This window comes from Onychomys torridus, chromosome 8, assembly GCF_903995425.1.
Source record: "Onychomys torridus chromosome 8, mOncTor1.1, whole genome shotgun sequence".
NCBI classification, from domain to species: Eukaryota; Metazoa; Chordata; class Mammalia; order Rodentia; family Cricetidae; genus Onychomys; species Onychomys torridus.
The window spans coordinates 64,199,284-64,223,350 of NC_050450.1; the positions used below are offsets into that span (position 1 = coordinate 64,199,284).

At 48.1% G+C, this 24,067-nt stretch overlaps 1 protein-coding gene across 8 annotated transcripts in view; it reads right to left on the minus strand.

Moving 5' to 3' along the window:
* Positions 1-24,067, minus strand: part of Rph3al (rabphilin 3A like (without C2 domains)) — a 146,088-nt gene that overhangs the window by 96,152 nt on the left and 25,869 nt on the right. For 4 of the 8 annotated variants that reach the window (XM_036196119.1, XM_036196110.1, XM_036196118.1 and 1 more), the window contains exon 1: positions 3,961-4,095. The exons of 2 other annotated variants lie outside the window; for them this stretch is intronic. The gene's annotated coding sequence lies outside the window, so the exon portion shown is untranslated. Of the gene's footprint in view, positions 1-3,960; positions 4,096-15,551; positions 15,714-24,067 lie in introns of those variants that run through there. 2 more of the 8 variants (XM_036196114.1, XM_036196115.1) reach the window with 1 other exon arrangement.

Genomic DNA, 24,067 nt, shown 5'->3' on the forward strand with positions numbered 1-24,067 from the left:
TCAGGCTAGCCCAGAACTTACTATATAGCCTGGAACCTGCACTCCTCCTCTACTTCCTGAGTACTGGGTACAAGTATGTTGGAATCAGACAATATTTACTCCAGAAGGCTCTCAGTCCAATCATTACAACTGGAATGACCCTATTTCCAAGTAAAAGCCACATTCAGAGGCATTGTGAGGTAGGACATCAATATATCCTTTTGAGGGACACAGTTCAACCCACAACGCACTAGGATAACAGACTCCATCTTGTCATGGGGGTGGGGACGGTCGGCACCATGGGTCCATTTGACTATGTGCACTAATGACTAAGGTGTTCTAAAGCATCCCATTCCTGGATTTCCTGGAGTACTAAGGACCAAGAAAGGGCTCCAACTTCTGGAACAAAGAGGTCAAGGTTCACATACATACATACACACACACACACACACACACACACACACACACACACACACACACAGTTTCCATGCTGCATGTGGTAGTATGCACTCAGGAGTAGGAAGCAGGGAGATAATGAGCCAACCTGGGCTACACAGTAGCATTGTCTCAAAAAAAAAAAAAAAGTCAGATGGGGGAGGGAGGGAAATGAGGGAAGGGGAGAAGGGAGGGAGCGTGAAACACCCCCTTTTGGTCACTGCACCCCCTGGGGGTTAAGGAAGGAGTCTGTGAACTTCAATTAGAAAAAAAAGCTTCTTTATTAATCTACAACTGACTGTTCCATTCCCTCTCACTATATAGCTGGTACATCACAATCACATTTGTCGTGTCTCAATCATGAGCTCAGCTATTTTCCCAACACAGTATAGAACTGCAGAAATCTCCAAATGCATTCACTCCTCTCTACTTTAAATGATGGCAGTGGAGTTGGGGAAGGCTGTAAGTGCCTGCTGCACGAGCATCAAGCCCTGAATTCACATCCCCAGCACCCACATAAAAAGCAGAGTGGATAGCCAGGTGTGGTGCACACCTTTAATCCCAGCACTCAGGAGGCAGAGCCAGGTGGATCTCTGTGAGTTCGAGGCCAACTGGTCTACAGAGTGAGCTCCAGGACAGGCACCAAAACTACACAGAGAAACCCTGTCTCAGAAAACAAACAATGGCAGGGTGTGGCATCAAGTGGCACACAAATCTATAGCCGCTGTGCTGAGAGAGCAGACCAGAGAGCAGACCAGACAGGCAGATCTCCCCGAGCACACTGGCTAGCCAGCCTATACCCTGCCTCAAAAAAATAAGGCAAAATGGGCTGGAGAGATGGCTCAGGGGTTAAGAGCACTGGCTACTCCTCCAGAGGTCCTGAGTTCAATTCCCAGCAACCACATGTTGGCTCATACCCATCTACAATGAGATCCAGTTCCCTCTTCCGTTGTGCAGGCAGAACACTCTAAACATAATAAATAAATCTTTAAAAAACAAAAACAAAAACAAAATAAGGCAAAACAAGGAAGGCGCTGGACAAGGAAGTCTGGGCTTTGCAGGCACGAACACACAACATACCCATTGAACACACACACACACACACACACACACACACTACGAACACATAACATACCCATTTGAACACACACACACACACTATGAACATACATAACATACCCATTTGAACACACACACACACTACGAACACAACATACCCATTTGAACACACACACTATGAACACACATAACATACCCATTTGAACACACACACACAACCAACACATATAACATACCCATTTGAACACACACACACACTATGAACATACATAACATACCCATTTGAACACACACACACACACACTACGAACACATATAACATACCCATTTGAACACACACACACTACAAACACACATAACATACCCATTTGAACACACACACACACACAACATACCCATTTGAACACACACACACACACACACACACACACACACACACACACACACACTACACCAGTGGCTTGACCCCACTTGCAAAGCTGTTTCCCTCATGGACGAGCAAAACAGCTCATGGAACACTACAACATGGGTAGTTGTTCATGGTTTCAAACACACTCTGATCATTGTGAATGAACACAACTATTTTCCCTCAATTATCCTGTCTGTGCATGTAAGCCATTGTTTTAGTCAGGTGCAGTGACATGCTCTTGGATCCCAGCAGCCTATATTTTCTCTCATGATAAAAGAACAAATAGACCTGTATACACACACACACACACACACACACACACACACACACACACACACAGCCTACATGATGAGCCAGTGAGTTAGGGTACTTGCTGCCAAGCCTGATAGCCTGGGTTCAATCCCTGGGGTTCATATGATGCAGGGAGATTCTGAAAGTTGTCCTCTGACTTACACATGAACCGGGGGCATGACCATACACATGATTACACACTGAGTGAACAAATGTAATTTATAAAAACCCAGTAAACAAACCAAAAACATTACTTAAGCAGACTGTCAAAAAGTACAGTACATACATATGGAAATGGAAGTAGAATTTGGCTCAACAGTTATGGGAATAACATCACATTGTCAGGGAAAGCAAGCGTCTGCCCAGAAAAATGCCAGGTCCTCCCAGGGACTCCAAAATCTGGCTTGAGTCATGCACTGAAGTGTGTTGATGCTCTGTGTGTGTGTATGTGTGTGTATCTGTTTGTCTGAGTATCTGTCGGTGTGTCTGTCTGTCTGGGTGTGCATGTGTCTCTGTGCATGTGTGTATCTGTCTGTGTGTCTGACTATCTGTTGGTGTGTCTGTGTGTCTATCTGTGTGTGCATGTGTCTTTGTGCATGTGTGGGTGTCCATGTGTCTCTTACTCTGTACATGTGTCTTCCCTGTGTGTGTATATCTCTCCATTTGTGCCTGTGTCTGTGTGTCTGTCTGGGTCTCTATGGGTTTGTGTGTATATCTGTGTGTATCTCTATGGATGTGTCTCTGTGGGTGTGGGTGCCCGTGTCACTGTGTATCTATATCTCTGTGTGCATGTGTCTGTGTCTCTGAGCGTGGGGCCTCTGTCTCTGTGTACATGTGTCTGTATGCATGTGTGTCTGTGTATATCTCTGTGGGTGTCTATGTGTGTGGGTGTCTCTGTGGGTGTGTCTCTGTGTGTGAGTATCTTTCTCTGTGTGTGTCCCTGTCTCTGTGTATGTAAGTATCTGGATCTGTCTGGGTCTCTGTGGGTCTGTGTGTATGTGTGTGTAGGTCTGTGTGTGTGTGGGGGGGGGTTTCTGTGGGTGTGTATAGTTCTCTCTGTATGAGTGTGTATGTCTCTGTGTGTGTGTCTGTCCGTGACTGTATCTGTCCATATTTCTGTGTGTCAGTCCATGTGTCTGTGTGTATGTCTGTCTGTCTCTGTCTTTGTCTCTCCCTCTCTGTCTCCTCTTCTTCTTCTTCTTCTTCTTCTTCTTCTTCTTCTTCTTCTTCTTCTTCTCTCTCTCTCTCTCTCTCTCTCTCTCTCTCTCTCTCTCTCTCTCTCTCTCTGTTGTCTCTGTCATCTGTCTCTCCATGTCTCTGTCTCTTTGTCATCTCTCTCTTACTCTGTCTCTGTTGTCTCTGTGTGTGTCTCTCTCTGTCTCTCTGTCTTCTCTCTCTCATTCTGTCTCTGTTGTCTCTCTGTTCTTTCTGTGTCTCTTACTCTATCTCTCTCTGTGTGTCTGTTTCTCTCTCTCTCTCTCTCTCTCTCTCTCTCTCTCTCTCTCTCTCTCTCAAGTTTTACCCTGTAATCTATGTGAGCCTGGACCGCTACAGCTCTCTTGCTTGCGCTTCCTGAGTGCTGGGATGGAAGCACGAACCATCACACCCAGAGCTCTCCACCCAGAAATACAACCTGCTCCCATTATGTGAGTTATGGAAAGCCCCAGGCCAACATGATTTCTGCAAAGGAAATCTGATTTTAGTTCCCACCTGGGTACTGCTTATTGAAGGAGCTGGACGAAACTCACCAGGAGACAGAACCCCCTGAAAGGAAAGCCTCTCCTTACCTGATTCTCAGCTGCTTGGTGGGTGGTCCTCTGGGTCCCTGGAGCAGACGCCCTCACCCTGCCTCTCCCAGCTAGAAAGTAGCTCTTAGATAGTCCTCAGTCCCACCAGGCACTTCTCCATCCTCCTTCCGCCCAATCTCCTGGCCCTGACTGTTTGCTTAAAGCCAGCCGCCAAGGCAACCCTCAGCTGACCTAGCTTGCTATCTGCGAGCCAGCTGTCCCCTCTTGTTCCTGGAAACACAAACAGACGTTTCTCTGTTCCAACTCCAAGGTTAAGTGCCATACTGCCGAGGAGCCAGCTGTCCACTTCTCTGCGGGCTACCTAAGACCCCAAATAAATAAAGATGCCCACCATGACCTCCCCAGCATCAACCTCCTAGGCTCCGTGCAACAGTGGGGGTTACCTCGGAATAGGACTTGGTAAAGAGGGGATGTTTAGGAGGAGGGTCCAGCCAAAACCAAGTGGTACCTAGCTGGGCATCTACAAACAAACTGGAAACCACACATACACATGTTCAACAAGACCCTGAGCTGCCAAAGAGGAGGCAAAGCAGCCAGCTTTACAGGTGCTGCCTACCCTGGGCATGTGTTGCAGGCTGATAGCAGCACAGGTTGATGGGATGATAAGACCATTATTCCCTTATAGAGCCAAAGGAACCAACCCCAGAGAGCTGCAGCCACCCCTTGGTGCCCATAGCTCCCACAAGTGGCCTGATTTGATCTGAGCTGGGCAGAGCTCTGGGGCTTTCCCCGACTTTCCCTGCCTCCAGGAAGATCTGGCTGCTGGCAGATGGTGCCTAACAAAGGCAATAAACCAGAGGGGGTTGGGGGAAGCTGGTTGTCAAGCACCGACCACACACTCTGCCAGGGGCTCTCAGAACCTGAGTGGGGCAGGAAGTGGCCAAAGGCCAGAGCAGACTGAAGGGTGTCACTGAGAAGGTAGGCTGTCTAAGCTAACAAAGAGTATTCAGTGGCTTGATTGAGAGGTGCCAGACAGGCAGCAGGGACCTTTGCTAGCTTGCTGCAATGCCGCTGGTGACCCTCTTAGGCCCCAAAATAAGTCTTGGAGAAGGCTACTGCTTCTCCAGACCTTGGTCAACCTGTTACCCTCCCCAGGCAGCCTTTGGAGGGCCCCACATTGCTCAGACAGTTGTTGAGGATTAAATCCAGTGTCCTCACCTGGGAGTTCAAGGCCATCCCCTGGGCTCCACCTCCGCTGCCCCATCTCTCTCTGGACAGGAACAGCTGGTGTCATGCCCCAGTCGGCGCCTCCCATTATTCCATACTCACTGCCTCACTTGTGACATCGACAGCGGAGAGACAACTGAACTCTGCCAGAACAAAAAGCCTGAGCAGCAATATCAAGACTGTGGCAAGGGAACCCACAGAATGGGAGAAAATATTTGCAATCTGTCGATGTGAGGCCTGGCCTGCTGCTCCTCTGACCACTGCTTGAGGAACCCCAGAGCATGGCCTGGGCTCTCAGCTCCAAGCAGCCAGTTTCTAGGCCTTCCCTTTTCCACTTTTGGGAACTTCCCAGCGAGGGCGTCTCTACGTACAGAGGAATCAGCAAAAGGGAGAGGTCACATGACCTTCCTAGAAGGGGCAGGTGACAGGCTGAGGCCACATCAAAAGCCAATGCTGGAGCTGGAAAGAGCACTGCCCTTACAGAAGAGCAGAGGCTATAGTCCCTAGCACCCGTGTGGCCCACAACTGACTGCTAACTCCAGTTCCAGGGGATCAGATGTCTCTGACCTCCACTGGCGCCTGCAGGCATGTGCACGCTCCCCACCCCCACATATACATTCATACATTTAATTAGAAAATAAAGTAAGTCCTTAAAAATAAAAACAGATGGGCATGGTGATGCAGGTATAATCCAACAAGCACTCAGGAGGCCAAGGTGACAGGGCTAAAAATTCTAGGCCAGCCTAGGCTATAAGGTGAGAGAGCCTGTCTCAAAACAAAATGGAACAGGATGGGACAGAGCAAAGGTGCAGGAGTTAGAACATGGAGAGCATGGTTCTCAACCTGAGGGTTGCAACCCCTTTGGGAGTTGTGTGACCCTCTCACTGGGACCCCATATCAGATACACTGCATACCAGATGTTTATGTTACAATTCATAACAGTAGCAAAATTACCATTATAATGTAGCAATGAAAATCATTTTACGGTTGGGGGTCACCACAACATGAGGAGCTATATTAAGGGGTCATAGCATTAGGAAGGCTGAGAACTACTGCTCTACACTGTTGAGTAAGTTAGAAGCAATGATTAAAATATTAAATGCAAAATACTTTCTTTTTCAATGGTAAGAACACACAACCCACCAAAAGTGGGTATAAACTCCGAGCAGGAGCTAGAGGTGTTGTTCAGTGATGGATGCTTCCTTGGGGTGTCAGGACCCCAAATAAAACATCAAAAAAATTTATGACTAGGAGCACTGAGATGGCCCAGAGGGTATAGTGCTTGTAGGGCAAGCCTGGCAATGTGAGTTCAATCCCCAGGACACACACACACACACACACACACACACACACACACACACACACACACCCCACTGGATGATTAAGAGCTGGTGAGATGCCTCTGCACATAAAGGTTCCAAAGGACAAGCCTGGCAATCTGAGTTGGATTCCTGGACCCATAAAGGTAAAAGCTGAGAACCAGCTCCCAAGTTTGACCTCTGACCTCTACATACACACACCATGGCATGCACCTGCTCTCCTTACTCCACAAGAATAAATAAATGTAATTTAGTTTTTTAATTTTTTGTTTGTTTTGTTTTTTAAGACAGGGTTTTCTTTGTGTAGCCCTGGCTGTCCTGGAACTCGCTTTATAGACCAGGTTGGCCTCAAACTCACAGAGATCCACCTGTCTCTGCCTTCTGAATGCTGGGATTAAAGGCATGTGATACCACACCTGGCTATAATTTAATTTTTCTAATTAAAAAAAAAAAGCTGTATGAATGGCAAACAAGCACATGAAAAAATGTTCAACATCATATCTTAGGGAATTACAAATTATAACAAGGATAATACCACACATATTTGAAAATCCCAAGTCTGACGTCAAATACCAATGACGAGACTGAGCAACCAGAACCATCACTGTGAGGTGGCACATGATGTCTAGCATGGCTCCAGAGATAGACTTGACTGGAGTGGTGAGGGAATGCAGACAGACAGACAGACACATACGGACAGAAAGCTGGGACCAGGTGATCTGGGCCCTCTGATGGAGAGATCACAGCACCCTGGAAGCTCACTGTGGTTTATTACAGAGTTGAACAGAGAGGCTTATTGCATACAGATGTGTCAAGGAGGCGGGGCCATTACATACAGATAAACAAGGAGGTGGGGTTTGTGGTACACAGCTGGATCAAGGGGCTGGTTTTATTACTCTCAGCATAAGTACTGAGCAGCCTTTAGGCTGTAAATATGAGGTTGGGAGAGACGCTATGGTAGACTTTCCTACACACACACTGTCAATACTCCCACTCAGCTCCCTGAGGAAGGCTTTGCCATCCCTGCACCTCACCCAGGGAGGGCTTTTGTGACTCTCACAGGTCCTTGACATGGCTGTGCCTATGTGGACAACACACATTTACTCAGGACTTCACTCACTCAGGGCTTCCTCTGTCCCCACAAGTACAACCAATTTGGAAAGTTGCTTTTTACAGAATTAAACAAATAGTCTACAGGACAAACCTTCCCAGTCCTGAAGTGCACACCCGAACATACAAACAGCCTCAAACACTCCTGACCCCCAGGGATGCCTGAACCCACAGACAGCATCAAACACTCCTGACCCCCAGGGATGCCTGAACCCACAGACAGCATCAAACACTCCCAAGTCCCAAGGATGCCTGAACCACAGACAGCATCAAACTCTGTATGTGCTGTTTTCATTCCCATACCGACCAAACTATGACAGTTCAATTTAGAAATTACAGGTGTGGTAGCACGTATCTATAATCCCAGCACTGGGAGGCTAAGCTCGGAGGCTCGATCATTGGGAGTTTAAGTCCAGCCTGGGTTACCTACTGAAACCGTGTCCCAGAGGGAGAGGAGAGTTTAACAACACTACTAACAGATACAACAACTCTGGGCTGGGGAAATGGATCAGTGTTTGCCATGCACTCGTGAGGACTGCAGCTCAGATCCTGAGAACCCACGTGAGCCCAGTTCTCAGGTGGCAGAGACAAGCTGTCCCTGGGGCAAGCTGGAACTGGGGAGCTCTTAGTTCATCAGAAATTGCCTCAGTAAATGCAAAGTGTCTGAGGAGTACACCCAACGTCAACTTCTGGCCTCCACATGCTCTTCTTAAAAACTACTGGCTGAGGAGCTAGCTCAGTGCTTAAGAATGTTTTCTGCTCTTCAGAGGATTCCGGGGGACCCACACTCAGTTCCCAGCACTCACATCAGGGAGCTCACAACTGCTTGTACCTCCAGATGTGACATCCTCTTCTACATTTCATAGGCACCTGCACACATGACATACACATACACACACATCAAAAACAAATCTTAAAATATTTTAAAATAAAATTGTAACAATATATTATAATAAAGGATAAATGAGTATCCTCCCTCTCCCTTTTCAGTGCACCATTGGGAACTGAAAATGTTAAAATGAGACCCTGGACAGAACACTAGAAGATCACAGTCTTACTGTACTTTGTGGTGTTTATACAAAAAAAAGTTACACCCACATCACACTGATATAGATATATGTATATACACACACATATATACATATATATATGTATGTATATATACACCTATATATATGTATATATACACATATATATGTATGTATGTATATACATATATATACACATATATATGTATGTATATACATATATATATATATATATATATATATGTGTGTATATATGCTTACTCATAATTTGAAAACAACTGAAACAAACAAAACATGTCACAGCCCTCCAGTGAGACCTAAGAGGTAGGAGGAATTAGCCACACTGCTGTGTCTGGCTGAGGCAATGCCTCAGAATGCATCTCCGGTGTGCAGGGACTGGGAAATCAGGCCACTCTGAAGGTGAGGCCCCAGGGGACAACTTGGAACATTACAGCCTGTACTGATTTCATCTTGTTTCACTAACTGGACAACAAAGTAACCACCATCTAACTGTGTATAATGCAGGAGCAGGTGAACTCCACTGCAGAATGCCTTCCTCCCAGATGGGCAACATTAACCTAAGTAACAAATTAGCTTTCTGTAGCAATCAACTGCATCCTTGTAAGGGATGTTTTCATACTTTTTCAAAATACAAATATGCGCCTCAGTGGTAGAGCACTTGATTGGTATATGGAGGACCTGGAGTTCCACCCTCAGAACACACAAAGTAGTAGCTGAGGGTGCAGCTCAGTTGAAAGAGTGCTTGCCCTGGGTTGGATCGCCAGCACTGCATAAACCCAGTCTGTTAGTGCATTCCTGTAATCCCACCCAGAACTTGGAAGGCACAAAGATCAGAAGTTCAAGGTCATCCTCAGCTACTGAAGTAAGTTTGAGGCCAGCATGCGCGGAGGAGGAGAGGAAGAAAAAAAGGGGGGATGGAGTGGGGGAGGGGGAAGGAGCAAACAAACTGTTCTGTCTCATCACATATATAGCGCACATTTATGTGGACACACGCATGCCTGCACACACACATGCCTGCACACACATACACACACACATTCAAACCCACCACTCTAAATAACTATTACTCCTACTTAGTATTACTCTGTCTATAACGCTAGCTTTTTTCTCTCCCCCCATCACCTTGAAGCAACACAAAATCACACCTTTTTTTTTGGTTTTTTTGAGACAGGGTTTCTCTGTGTAGCTTTGCGCCTTTCCTGGAACTGATTTGTAGACCAGGCTGGCCTCAAACTCACAGAGATCCACCTGGCTCTGCCTCACGAGTGCTGGGATTAAAGGTGTGTGCCACCACCGCCCAGCAAAATCACACATTTAACTGCCAGATATTTTCCATAAGTGGCCTAAGGTGACCCACTGCCTTAGATCGGTATCTATCACTGTGATAAAGACCGTAGCCAAACCAAACAAAACCAAAACAAAACCAAAACCATGGGGATGAAAGGGTTTATTTGGCTTCCATATCCCAGGCCATAGTCTGTTGAGGGGAACTGAGGCAGGAGGAACTGACAGAGCATGGAGGAACATTGCTTGCTCCACTGGGCTTGCTCAGCCTGCTTTCTTATAGCCCCCGGGACCATCTGCTCAGGAGTGGCCCCACCCACAGTGGTCAGGACCCTCCCACATCTATCATTTTCTCAGCTGAGGTTCCTCTTCCCAGATGACTCTCATTAGTGTCTACTTGGCAAAAGCTACCCAGGACACCTGTGAAAATTATCACCTACTTTTCCCCTGAAAACCTCACAAAACCAAGCTCATCAAGAGCTTCAGATTTCCTCGTACACTTTAAGAACAACTGTGAGGCTGGGTGTGGTGGCACACGCCTTTAATCCCAGTACTGGGGAGTCAGAGGCAGACGGATCACTGTGAGTTTGAGACCAGCCTGGTCTACAAAGTGAGTTCCAGGACTGCCAGAGTGGTTACACAGAGAAACCCTGTCTTGAAAAACTACACACACACACACACACACACACACACACACACACACACACACACCTGTGAAGTTGCCTGGGCCATCCAGAATGCAGACCATTCTAAAAGGAGCCATGGGACGTGTGCCCCAGCCGGACACAGGGTCTAGACACAGGGTCAGTAGTCCCCCCAAACAGTACTGAATGTCTGCTTCACATGCTTGCAAATGCAGCAGCTTAATGTTAGGTTTTGGATGCAGATTTCCTGGCTCAGCATCTCCGGTTGAACAAAGCCCCAGGATGCACTTCTATAGTCACAGAGCTCCAGGCGGGATTAGCATCAATGAGCACCCTGTCACATAGAAAGCATCTCACTGAAAAGACACACTGTCCCAAACCAGAAGAGGAGCCAACACAGAACAAAAGCTATCCCAGAAGCAGCTGAAGAAAGAGACACCTTGGATGTGGGAAGAGATTTGACATAAGATAAATGCAAATAGAAGTTTTCCATTTGTTTAAAAGAGTTCATGCTGGATGTGGTGGCGCACACGAGTTCTGCACACCTGGGAGGCAAAGGCAGGTGAGTCTCTGTGTGTTCCAGGCCAGCCTAGTCTACACAGTGAATTCTAGGACAGCCAGGCTTACATAGTGAGACCCTGTCTCGGAAAAGAAAAGAAAGTTCCTGCTGGGCAGAAACATCTTGAGTTGTCCATTAAGTTCCATGCCAGCCTGGGCAACTTCAAGATACCCAGCCCCCAAATGAAAGTTAAAAGGAAGGTAAGGATACAGTTCAGTGACAGAGGGCTTGGCTGCCATAAATGACACCCTGAGTTCAAGCACCAGCCCTGCAAACAAAAGAAAGCCACCTCCCCTCCAAAAAGAAAAAAAAAATGTGGTAAGGGTAGAATATTTGCCTAGCATGTTCAAGGCCAGGAGTTCCATTCTAAGCAGCACACATAGACAAGGGGTTCATCTGAGCATCATGTCATTTCAACCAAACATTCCCAGAGGTGTTTCATCTGAGCCCCCAAAGATTAAGGACCAGCTGCCTCATCCATATCCAGCAACTGCCACTGCTGTTCTTTCCTCCCTGCCAATCTCAACCCTCACACATGCCAATCACTGCCCCCCTCATATTTGGGAGGGCCACTGCTCTGGCCTTTTGTTCTTTAGTCTTCATACCACAGCATCCTAGAGAAGTTGCAAGCCATTTTTCTCTGTGTTCCATGTGGTCCTTTCTCCAGGGTGAGTTCCTATTGGGGGAGGGGCCCTCAGCCTGTTTCTGAGTCACAGGCTCCTCTTTCCATGAACACTCACTGTCCTTCCATGAGGACAGAGGCCTGACTTCTGGATCAGACCCTTCAGGCTGCTGGATCAGACGCTGCAAGCTGCTGGATCAGAATCTCCTGGTTCCTGTCTTGCTCTCAGCACAAGTGTTTTCTGAAGAAGTTTGTCACACAGTAGATAGCACACACAGTAGATAGCACACACAGTAGATAGCACACACAGCACTGGAAATGAATACCATAGCTTTGCTGGGCAGGCCCATGCTAGTGTGTGCCAAGTGATGACCCAATTAAGCTTAACTTTTAATTTACAAGGTCCATCTACACCTCAAGTCTTCCAGCAGACAGGATCCTCTGAACTGACAAAATGCTCCCTTGTGAAACTTTAGCGCTATATAGTATGTTTGTAACTCTGTGTGAGCCCCTCCCCAAAACATGTTTAAAAAGGGAGGCTGGTTGGCATGGTCTCTGACCTAGCTTTTGAAAAATAAGAGATGATCGGCACCTTAAATTTATTCTATGTCACTTTACTTCATTTCTGGAAGTAATTTTTTAAGTAATCACTTTTTAACAATATAGCACATGTCACTGTATAAATCATACAGTCAGGCATGGTGGCTTATGACTGTGATCCCAGCAGTCAGGAGGCAGAGACAGGAAGATCATAAATTCAGGGCCAGCCTGAGATGCCTAGTAACTTCCAGGCCAGCTTGAGCTATATGAACTCTTTCTCAAAAAAGAAAATAAACTTTAAACTTTTCTGATGAAAAACATTTTTTCCTGCTCCACAGGCCAAAACAAACCCACTGCAGTCTTCCCAATGTGAGTGTCCTGCCTGCCATCCACACACCTCCTCTGCCCTGTCACCCCATTCAGAGAACTCTCATGGCAATGGCCAATAGGCCCTCATTATACTAGACTCGGAATGCTTTGTGTCTTTATTTCTCTCATGTCCACCGCGTCCCCACCATGTCCTCCCTAGGGACATAGAGATGTATTTCTTTGTTTACTTGTTAATTTTCACAAGGTCCTCAGGGAGAAGGGTCTCCTCTATTGTGTCTGCTAGGAACACGAGTCTGTGTTGCAGGGAGGATGGGATGCATCTGGAATTAACCAGACGATAATGTGAATAAATGCTGGGGCTGTGTGAACTAAGGCAGAGCACAGGAAAGGACAGACCATTCTGATTCTGCCCTGCTGCGGTCTCAGAACTACAGAGAAGGAGGGGGAGGGCTTCCTTGAAGTGGAGGAGCCTGACAGGCACCAGGCCCTGGGCCAGCTTTCCTGGGACTGCCCTCCCCGAGGCGCCAGGGAGGAAGCCTGGTTGTGACCTCCTGATCGCTGAGGCAGAAAGGAACGCAGAGAACCAGACTGGCCCCGACTGGCCAGCAGGAAAGAAACCTGTTGGGCCAGGGAGTGACTGTACCAGCCTGAGTTCACAGGGCTCCTAAGCACCAACCCTAGGCAGAGCAGGGGCTCCGGAGAGCCTTGAAAATAGCCCGGGCACCCCGATTCTCAAGCTTCCCCAGAAGTAAGGCTGCCTAGGGCATCAACAACTGCGCACTCATCTCCCAACATCCAGGCCAAGGAGCACACGTCTACATCGGCAGTTCTCAACCTGTGGGTCGCGACCCCTTTGTGGCACATATCAAATATTTATATTATGATTCATAACAGTAGCAAAATTACAGCTATGAAGTAGCAGTGAAATAATTTTATGGTGGGGGGGTCGCCATAACATGAGGAACTATATTAAAGGGTCACAGCATGAGAAAGGTTGAGAACCACTGCTCTAGACCAATCCCCTCAGATACTGACATTATTTTAAAAATTAAAAGAATGCAAAAAATAAATTTAAAAGAATGTTTTTTTCCCACCCTGAGGAATCGGCTCCCAAAACATCTTCCAGTAGAACAAACGAATGGATCCCTCCAGCCCACCTACCGTATCACCTGGCCCAGGCAGACTCCTGCCTGGCACTGAGAAGACCCTCCAAGGAAAAGGGTGAGTGCCTGGGGTTTTAAACAAAATTGGTGCCTGAACTGATGGCGTTCTCATGTGGGAAGGAAGAAATGGGACAGTCATAAACAAACTAAAGGTGACTCGGGTGCACACAGGCCCTGCTGATGAATGAAAGCCTGACCCTGGGCTGTCAGCCAGGGCCGTCTGAACCAAACCCAGGCAGGAAACTGCACGCTTCCTGGTCTAGCCACAGAAAAGCTTCCTTCAGCTCACCACACCTACTTCCCTCACAGACTCCAGAACATTCTGTGCTAGGCCAGGAGGCACCAGGGGCAGGTACTGGGCCTCTCCTCCCCTCCCCTTCTCTCAGGACATTCAGAACAGAACATCCCAGACAATCCCCGGCCCCAGGTCTCCATCCTCAGCTTCTGATCAACCACCATGCTCAGCATCCTTTGTAACCCACAGACCAAGGCTGGTCTCATCTGTCTCGGACCTGACTCTAGCCAGTACTTTGGGTGATGAGCTGTGGGGCTATGACCCTGGTTTGACCTCATAATAATACTTTTCCTTAAGCCTCAGCCTGGTCATCCTGACTCCAAGTCCTGGTACCCATCTCAAAAGGACAGTCATGAGCCACACTTCTCTAATTCCTTCAGTGGCTTCCTACGTCTCCTGAATTAAGAGTCTATACCCGGAGACAGGTGGCTTTTATAATACAGTCCAATTCACCCTCCAGTTCCTACAGGTCTTATCCATTACAATTTAAATGGACCACACCAAGATCTGTGGCCACATCTCTGGACCTATGAATCCAGTCTCTCCTCTCTCTCTCTCTCTCTCTCTCTCTCTCTCTCTCTCCTCTCTCTCCTTCCTAGCTTTACCTTATTGGTCGCCCCCAGCCCCTCCTTTCCTTTTCGCTGCATTCTAGATGGCATCTCCCAAGCCTCGGGGGGCTCCTTTGTATTTTCCTTTATTAATTCCTGCTTTTACTCAAATTTGTTTTCAAAGGAAGCTTTCCACCTTTACCATAAGTAAGAAACCACATCATTTGCATAAAGAAAAGCTATGGTGTTCTAACATACATTAAAATACAAGGTCCTGGGTTCAAATCTCAGCACAGCAAACTAAAACACCCAGGGTAGCAAATCGATCAGCAAAATGCTTTAAAAGCCCATCTCTCCAGCACTTCCAAGTGTTCTAAGAAACACTGCTTTTCTCTGTGTATTTATTGTTGTCTCTGGGGCCCTGGAGTTTGGCCCTGTCTCGTGGTTATCTGGGGGCTTTTTTCAGTTTTATGCTAGCTGACCTCACAAGTGAACACTGGGCACAGACATCCGACTCCCCCTCCCTCCTACACAGAGCTCAGCTTGTCACAAGCGTGCAGAAGAGTGTGATTTGCCAGCTCCACAGCCCCACTCTATGCCTGGCCCGTGGCCCACCTGCTGCCCAACTTTCTACCACAACTCAGAAGCCATCACCCACGACCTTACGTCTGTCCCATCCTTAGTGGGCAGTAGTATGACGGTACAGACTGAATGTAGCGTCTGAGGTGGAGGTTCCTAGCTGTCCTCCAACCTACTACCTTTCCACTGCCAGGCAAGGCTCTGTGAACCATTTACCAAACATTTTTTCCTGGTCTGGTACACCCCTTCCCCACTGCAAAGTCTAGAAAAGCCCCTGCAGGTACTAGCCAGGCAAGATATATAAAGATAGCTTCCTGGGTCCTTAGAGCCCCCGAGAGCCCCGTGAGCCAGAAGCACCTACCAGGAAGCAACAGGCCCAGCCGAGAGAGGGTTACACAGAGCCCCAGCAGAAGGAGGGCCTCTCTCCAGTGGTGGTTGTCAAGGGCGACCCAGGTGCTGCACATCAACATTTGAAGCACTCTGACTTAACTCAATAAGTAACAGCTCTGGTGGAAGGCCCAGCTGGAGCCAAACTCAGGCCTGGATTCTTTCTCTAATGCAGGGAAGCTGGGCCAGGCCATCCCACCAGGACTGTACTAGAGACCAAGTCCCACAATGACAGCAGCAGACAAATGCAGGGCGTTTCCCAGCCAAGGCAGGGCCCCAGGGGAAGGTTTACATCCTCCTGGGGATGTGTTTTCAGTCTGGACGCATACGAATTGCAAACATTTGCCATTTTTTGAAATTGGGGGGGGGGTGTTGCTGTATAGCCTAGGCTGGCCTTGAACCCTGGGTTCCAAGTAATTGGAATTATAAGCATGTGCCACCATGCCAGCACTGAAGGGCTTGTTTGTCTGTTGTTAGAAAGGACATAGATGCTAGACATTTCTCGAAAGTATTACCAGTCATGGTAGACCCAAGCCATGAGCATCACAGAGCCTCCCAGAGTCTCCAATGCCAGGGGTGGGGCCTCTGGCTGTGGTTTCTTGGGAAGAAGGTAAACTGAAGCCCTGATAATTTGACCAGTGCTGTAGAAGAACAGCCTCCCAAAGGCAGCTGGCTGAGCGAAACAGCAATGGGACAGGCCTGCAGCAGCCAGAGCGTGGTCCAGCCAGATGTCTGCATTCGAGGATGGGGATGGCAGGAGATCCCTACTGACCTTTTCACAGCACAAACAATCTAGTAAAGGAGGAAAATGTTTGGATGGTAAAAGCACTGCGACCTTATCCCCATGGAGATAAAAACAAATGTTAGGAAGAGAGACCAATGGACCTAATCACCCAGGGCTTCCCAAAAAGAGTCCCAAGGAGCCTGAGGACAGCAATATAATTTAGGGATGCTGAAGTAGGCGGGAGGGGAGTGGGCAGCTTTCCAACCCAACCAGAGGGCCATGTGTGGTGGGTGGCATATGCCTTAATCCAGCACTTGGGAGGCAGAAGCAGGCAGATTTCTGTGAGTTTGAGACCAGCCTGATAGACACATCGAGTTTCTAGGCTGCAAAGTGAGACCTTGTCTTAAAAACAAAACAAAGGAAAAACCAAACAACCCAGCCAGTTCGACTCAGTTTTCCAGGTAAGACTCCATTTGAAGAAACAGTCTGCAGTTTATGATGAGTATATCAGTGGGCTGGAGTGCAGCTCCTCGGCGGAGCCCTTCCCTAGTACGCAAATACCCCAAGTGCCATCCCCAGCACAGAGAAACAGAAAAGAGTAGCACAGTCTGGGCAAGCTAGCACGCTGGGGATTAAAAAAGGCGGATTAGGAAGGCACACCTCTGGGTGCGTCTGTGATGGTTTTTCCAGAGAGCTTAGATCATGGGGGTTCTGACTTACTGATGGATTAATCCTTCCATAGATTTGAAATACAATGGCACTACAGTGAGGTGGCACCTCACTAGAGGAAGCAGGTCACACAGGTTTTGTCGGGGGTGGGGGTGGGGGGTTGTATCTTGCCCTGGCCCCTTCCTGCATTGCCTTCCCCTCTCTGCCCCTGCCCACCAAGAAGTAAAGAAAGCTTCTGCCACATGCTTCCACTACCATGATCCATGGGGCCACATAACAGTGCACTGAACTTTCTGAAACCGTGAGCTCAAATAAACCATTCCCCGCTTTAAGTTGTTTTTCTTGGGTATTTGTTCCAGCAGCGAGAGAAAAGCAACTAAATACTAAGATGAAAAGAGAAAAACAAACAAAACCTCAGTGAAGCACCGTCAGGGGATGTGGCTGAAGTTCCCTGGGCTTGTGGGGTGCAGCTGCCACACCGCAGCTGTTCGCAGCTGTTCTCGGAAGTTGCTGTACTGAGCTCAGAAGCCATGCAGGGGCCTCTTCTTTGTCAGGACCCAACCTGGCTGTCCTGGCTGTTCCCTGCAGGACCACCCACAAACCACAAGTGACATCAACATCTGCTCAAGATCTGAGCCAAGAAGGAGCATCCCCAAAAGACTCTAACCCTGGCAGACAAGGAAAGGGACCAGAGTCCACGTGGTGCTAGGGACCAGCATCCTGGGACATAAGCATGTCAGGGAAAAGCTGTTTTCCCCCTGCACACAGCAGCGTATTGCACATGATGGTTCCATGTGAGGGAGCTATGCAGCAAAGCTAGGAATTCCCGCACAGGGAGGTGGGAAAGCTCCATGAGAAGGCCTAGGATACCCCTTACAAGAAGGAGTGAAGAGTGCCAGTGTTCATACTCTGTGTGAACCAGAACTGTGCAGATGCCACCACGCTGTTAAGTAGATGGTAGCCTTAACCCTGCAGCACAAAGGTCCAGACAGCTATGCATTTGGGGCTCAGAAGATAATTCTACCTTTAGCAAAGCAAAGGCCATGGGCCTCTGCTGCTGTATGTGATGGACACCCATCTTGCCTGTCCAGCGTCCTTCTTCATGGTTAAATAATCATGTCGTCCTTCTGGAAAAGATAAACTGGCCCCTGCTTTTTCCTCCTTAGGGGTGGACATGACTGGGGACCTATTAAGATGTCCACCATCCTCCTCCATTTCCTGGGGAGTGGCCGGCTCAAGGCTGCGCATGCAAATCAGGCCAAGGCATGTCTTCCCTGGGTTGCTGAGAAATAAACCTTTCATGACAGTGAGCTGTGGTAAGAGTGACACAGGAAGTGAGCACTACATACGGCATCTTGGTGTGTACAGTGTCCACATTGTTACAGAAGTTACAAAGGTTCAGAAGTGTTTCAAAGGTGATTTGGTAGTTAAGAGGATGGGGATATGTGTTGATGCCACATAGAGAAAGGACAGGTGCCCTATTAAAGATGTTTGTGTGCTCCCATGGATATTAAGATGTAGCACTTTTTGGTGCTGAGTATGTACTGAGGTTTCTACCTTCAATAACAGGAAGTGAGTGGTGGGTAGAGATTGGCATGGGAAGTGAACAGTGGGTAGAGGGGTGGTGTGGGATGTAAATGGTGCCAACAGTGCTGGTGTGGGAAATCCTGCAGCCATCTCGCCACCTCTCAGAAATAGTCAGTCTATTTGAAATGATGCTTAGGGGAGCCAGCAGATGGAGGTAAATACCCCTGTAGATACTATCAGTCATTGGATGCAGCCAAGCCTGACCCACTTTTACGGTTCTCAAGTTGCCAGGCTCATGGGGTCCCATTTTTGCTTCAGGTAGTTTGAGCTGGGCTCTCACTTGCAATCATGAACTCTGAGAAAATCGTCTATGCAGAACTGAGGAGACGGCAGAAGTCATGCAGATGCTAAATTGACTCAGCCCTGGGGAGAGCTGTCTGCTCCTGCAGCCAACTGTCCTCTGAGGCCTGGCTCAGCAGCATTCTGGCCCAGAGATGCCAGGGTGGAGACTGCCTTCCTTCCAATCTCCAGTGTTCTTTCCTTGGCTGACTTTGCTCTTCTGCTGTAGCCATGGGACCTAAAGGGAGCCCTGGCTCCCTATGTTTTCTCTGTGTGGTCCCTGGATGGTGTCTCTGTCACCATGTGTGATCTGCTCTCTTCAAATTACACCTATCTATACCTCCAATGATTTCCCCAGAGAGATCCTGTCCCAGCTCATCCCAGACCCTGGCCCATCTTCCAGGTTGTATATTGAGACTGTGTCAACCACCTCTGACTATCCCTGGTCTTCCAGACAAGTACACCCAGAATGATCACGAGAAAGAAGGAGCCTTTCGGACATGAGCACCCTCAGCGGGATCCTGAGGGTTCCTGGTTTAACACACTGGCTTAGGTACCTGTCAGGCCAGGAGTCACAGCCCAGGACTCTGTTACTGTTGCTTCCTCACTCTCCAAACAGAAAAGCAAATGCTAAATTGCTTAATCTATGAACATGCAAAGTTTGCAAGAAGGAGGCAAAGATGATAAACAGTGATTCACATCGGAAAAATAAGTAATTTGATAAGTAATACACTTACAAAATGAAGTTGCTAACTTAGTGACTGAGATACTTGAAAAAGCTCAGGAGAAGCCTGGGAAGATGATGGCTCAGTGAGGGAAAATCACTTACCATGCAAGCTGGGGACCCAAGTTTGAAGCCCCAGAAATACACATAAAGGCCAGATACAGCAGTAAAATCATCTACAATTCCAGAGCTCCTAAGGGGAAGTGGGAAGCAGAGACAAGAGAATCCCACATCTTAGTCACTTATCTCAATGCCACAACAAAATTCCTGTGGTGGGTTTGGATGAGAATAGTCCCCAAACGCTCATATATTTGAATGTTTGGTTCTCATTTGGTGGAACTGTTTGGGAAGGAATAGGGTGTGGCCTTATAGGAGGAGATATGTCACTTGGGAATGGGTTTTGAGGTTTCAAAAATCCATGTCATTTCTCAGTTTAGCTCTCTGTCTTCTACTTACAGATAAGGTTGTAATAAGAGCACTGACTGCTCTTCCAGAGGTCCTGAGTTCAATTCCCAGCACCCACATGGTGGCTCACAACCATCTATAATGAGATCTGGCGCCCTCTTCTGTGTACATAATAAATAAATAAATCTTTAAAAAAAAAAAGAGGCAGAGGCAGGTGGACCTCTGTGAGTTTCAGGCCAGCCTGGTCTGCAGAGTGAGTTCCGGGACAGCCAGGACTGCACAGAGAAACCCTGTCTCGAAAAACGAACAGATAAGGATGTAAGCTCTCAGCTACTGCTCTAGCACCATGCCTGCCTGCCTGCTGCCATGCACCCTGCCATGATGGTCATGGACTCACCCTCTGAAACTATAAGCCAATACGTTCTTTCTTCTGCAAGTTGCCTTGGTCATGGTGTCTTATCACAGTTAATAGAAAAGTAAGACCCTAACATACTGACAAGAAGCAACTTATACAAGGAAGGATGTGTTTTGGTTCACAGTCGTGGTGGATGAGTGATGGCAGGAGCCAGGCCACTGGTCCCATTGCATCTACAGTCAGAGGTGGAGGAAGATGAAAGCTATTAGCTTTGTTCTCTTTACACAGTCTAGGACCCGAGCCCGTGGAATGGTGCTGTTCATTATTTGGGTGAGTTTTCATGCCTCAAGTAAACTAATCTATATAATCTCTCATAAGCATGGTCAAAAACTAACTTAATCTAATCAATCCCTCCCAAGCGTGCCTGAAGGCATGTCCCCTCAGTGATTCCAAATCCTGCCAAGTTGACAATCAGGACTCAACATCAAACCTAGGAAGTTCGAGGGTTGTCTAACCTGGTATACCAAGGCAGTCTAGCCTGGGGTAGTAAGTGGAAAGACAATAGCGACCCTGTCTCAAAGTGGAAGGTGAGTGGAGTCTGATACCCAAGGCTGTCCTTCAGTCTCCACATGCATGCCACCGCATGCCTGCACCCACATTCATACACACAAATGAATGTGCGCGCACCGCGCACAACACACACACACACACACACACACACACAAGTTCAAGAGAACTGAGTGTGGTGGTGCATGCCTGGAATCTCAGCACCAGGGAGGAAGAGGCATGAGGGTCAGGAGCTTAAGGTCATGCTTTGCTACATCCTGAGTTCAAAGCCAGCCTGGGCTACATGAGGCTTGTCATTAAAGAAAGGAAGGGATGGAGGAAGAGAGAGAGGGAAAAGAAAGAGAGAGAGGAAGGGAGAGAGGAGAAAAGGAAAGCAAAAGCTCAATGGAGGGAAATAAGGAAAACAGCCACGATTGCGAATTACAAGAAACTTGGGTGAAGACATGTTACAAACATGCATTTTAAACAAAAACTTGTCGTTTCTGTGAACTAGCTGTAAGAAGTCCTCCTGAGGGGACAATCTGGGTCAGTGGGAGAGTGACTGGCACAGCAGGACTAGAGCCCGCTGTAGGTGGGGTCGCTCCTCAGGCCAGTGGGTGCAGGGGGGTCAGGATGCATTCTGCTGGGGATGGCTCTGTCACTCCTAAGCCCTATTTCCCAGCTCTTTCCCACCATATCCAAAGAGCACCCCACAACTTAATGTGTCTCCCCACTCAGAATGCCCCCATCAGCTCCCCAATACTGCCACCATCCCTCATACTGGAAGAATAAGTGGGGTTCATATAGCATGTAGATTCTCAGTAAGTAGTGATGACTGCCTGGAGTATTGGGCTTTCAAGAGCAGCCCTAGTCTCGGAGTGGAAGTGATCAGGGATGTCTACTGTGTGTGCAGGAGAGCATGGCACATGCTTTCCATATGTTTTCTGCCATACATTTTCCTCACTGAGGCTCCAATCGGTGACCACCCAAGTGTGACATTTCCTTCAGGTGTAATGTGCTCAGTGTCCCCCTCCTTACACACCATATGAACCATGCCACTAATACTTTCCTCCTGCCTTGATTACCCACCAGAGTTATAATTCTGATTCAAATAGAGTAAAATGTATTGAACTTTATGGCCTGAATATATATTCTAAGTCTCCCCCTGGTTTTGACGTTTTGGTTTATCTATATTTTTCTGATCTTATTTTTATGGGCTTCTATTTAATTTCATATGCTCATATAAACAGATAATATAATATTATCTATACACAGGTCTGGTATATAGCACCCTACTTTATCTTTTTATTATAAATACATATTTGTATATTTCTTACATATGACGTGTGGGGAAACAGAGTCTCTAGGCAGCCTCAATTTCTATGTGTGACATGATGGAGTACTGGGTGGAGAGGTAAGTATATAGATGGATAACAGAGAGGAAAATAACAAAGCAGACAGAGGGCATAGCCTCTGCCTGAAGGTGCTGAAGTACAGTCGGGCCCTGGGAGGAACGGGGTACCCGTGATCAGAAACCTGGCTATTCATGGAAGCTCTTGTCAGCTAACTCTACTGGGAAGGGGAAAATGACCCATATACCCACCCCTCCCTGCCCAGCCACCCTGAGGTTTTGTCAACTATTAGATGCCTCTAACACAGCCTGCTCCATTCTCTCCACTCAGCAGCAGCAAATTAAATGCAGAGGTTAGTGGCTATGTGCCTCAACACTGGCTCCGTGCACAGGGCTGGCAATTAGTATTGGAAGCAACATTCTAGAAAGACAACAGCACCGGGCCGTGAATAATGAGACAGCAAACAGTATGGCTTCCTTAGAAATGCTGCAGGAATTCTAAGCGTGAGAGCCCCTCACAACCTGCATCTGTATTCAGACTGTCCCTGCCCCCCTCTGATGTCTGAGAGCAGCAGCGGGCCTGAGGACTTCCATCCTTTGCTTCTCCCAGCAAGAGAGGAAACCCCAGCCAAGATCAATCACACTGCTCAGGACCTTTGTCACGGCCCCCAGCACGAAGGGCTTGGGCCTGGCAGCCCCCTGATCCCGGTGTACCCACAGAAAGGGTGGTGCAGCATGCAGCCCCTGTGGGCCAGCTGAAAGAGGAGGGTGAGCCAGGCCTCAGGAAACAGCCGGGCAGTGTGGGCAGGTGCTCCTCACACAGCCTCCCAGACTTCACAGCCATTCCCAGCCCCTCCAGTCCCCAGTTATAAGCCTATTTATTCCAAGATCACCAGGGCTCTGCATTTCAAAGAGCAGGCAGAGGGGAGACAATGGCCTGACTGAGGGCCTTTCCAACAAGTTTTTTCAGGGGGACACAGGCCAGGCCTTTGTTTTGGGGGGGGGTAACTAACAATTTTGCAAAGGAAGTAAGACTTCTGACATTCTAGAATCTTACCTGCCCAGATAAAGGTTGGAAAGGGAGGATGAGAGATGGAAGTCTGTGTCTGCAAATGAATTCCAAGTGACAGAGGCTTGTGTAGTTAGCCTCTTGGGGCAGACTGACGGGAATGTTGAGCTTATCAAATAGGCAACCTGGCATTCTGTCTAATGGCCTAGCCACCACCAAGCACGGCCCCAGAAGCTCTGAGTTTACACTGTGACCACCCCAGCCCCCTCAGGCCATACCCAGGCCAAGTTAGCACATCTAAGTCCCTCCCTTAATAACCTGAGAAACTGGGGGATGATGGTGGGGGATAGGGGATAGCTCAGTGGTAGAGCACATGCTGAGGGAGCAGGAAGCCCAAGGTTAGATCTCCAGCAGCAAAAGCAAAGGGCTAGGGGGAGGGTTGAGACTGAGCTATGACCAGCTACTGAGAAACAGAGTCTGCAGGGTTAAGAGAGCAGGGAGCCAGCCAATCCAGAGACAGAAACAGGTGCCAGGCTTCCGTCTAGAGCCCTTGCCCCATACAGTCTTCCAGGGTCTGGGTGGGCAAACCTCCTCAGCTTTTGTGAGCTGCTCCAGTGCCGGATAGTGAATTCTTCTTTTGGGGTAATAGTTACCATTTGCAACCAACCCAGGTCAGCCACAGGTACCCAGCGGCATGCTTCATACAACACACATTTCCCTGCTCCCCCTGCAACCCCAAGCGAAGAAGACCCGGGGTGGGGGGGCATCCAGAGCCGCATTAGGGCGAGCAGAGGGTTTGTGTACCAGGCAGGCTGTCGGGTCTGTCTCCATCTAGCAGGGT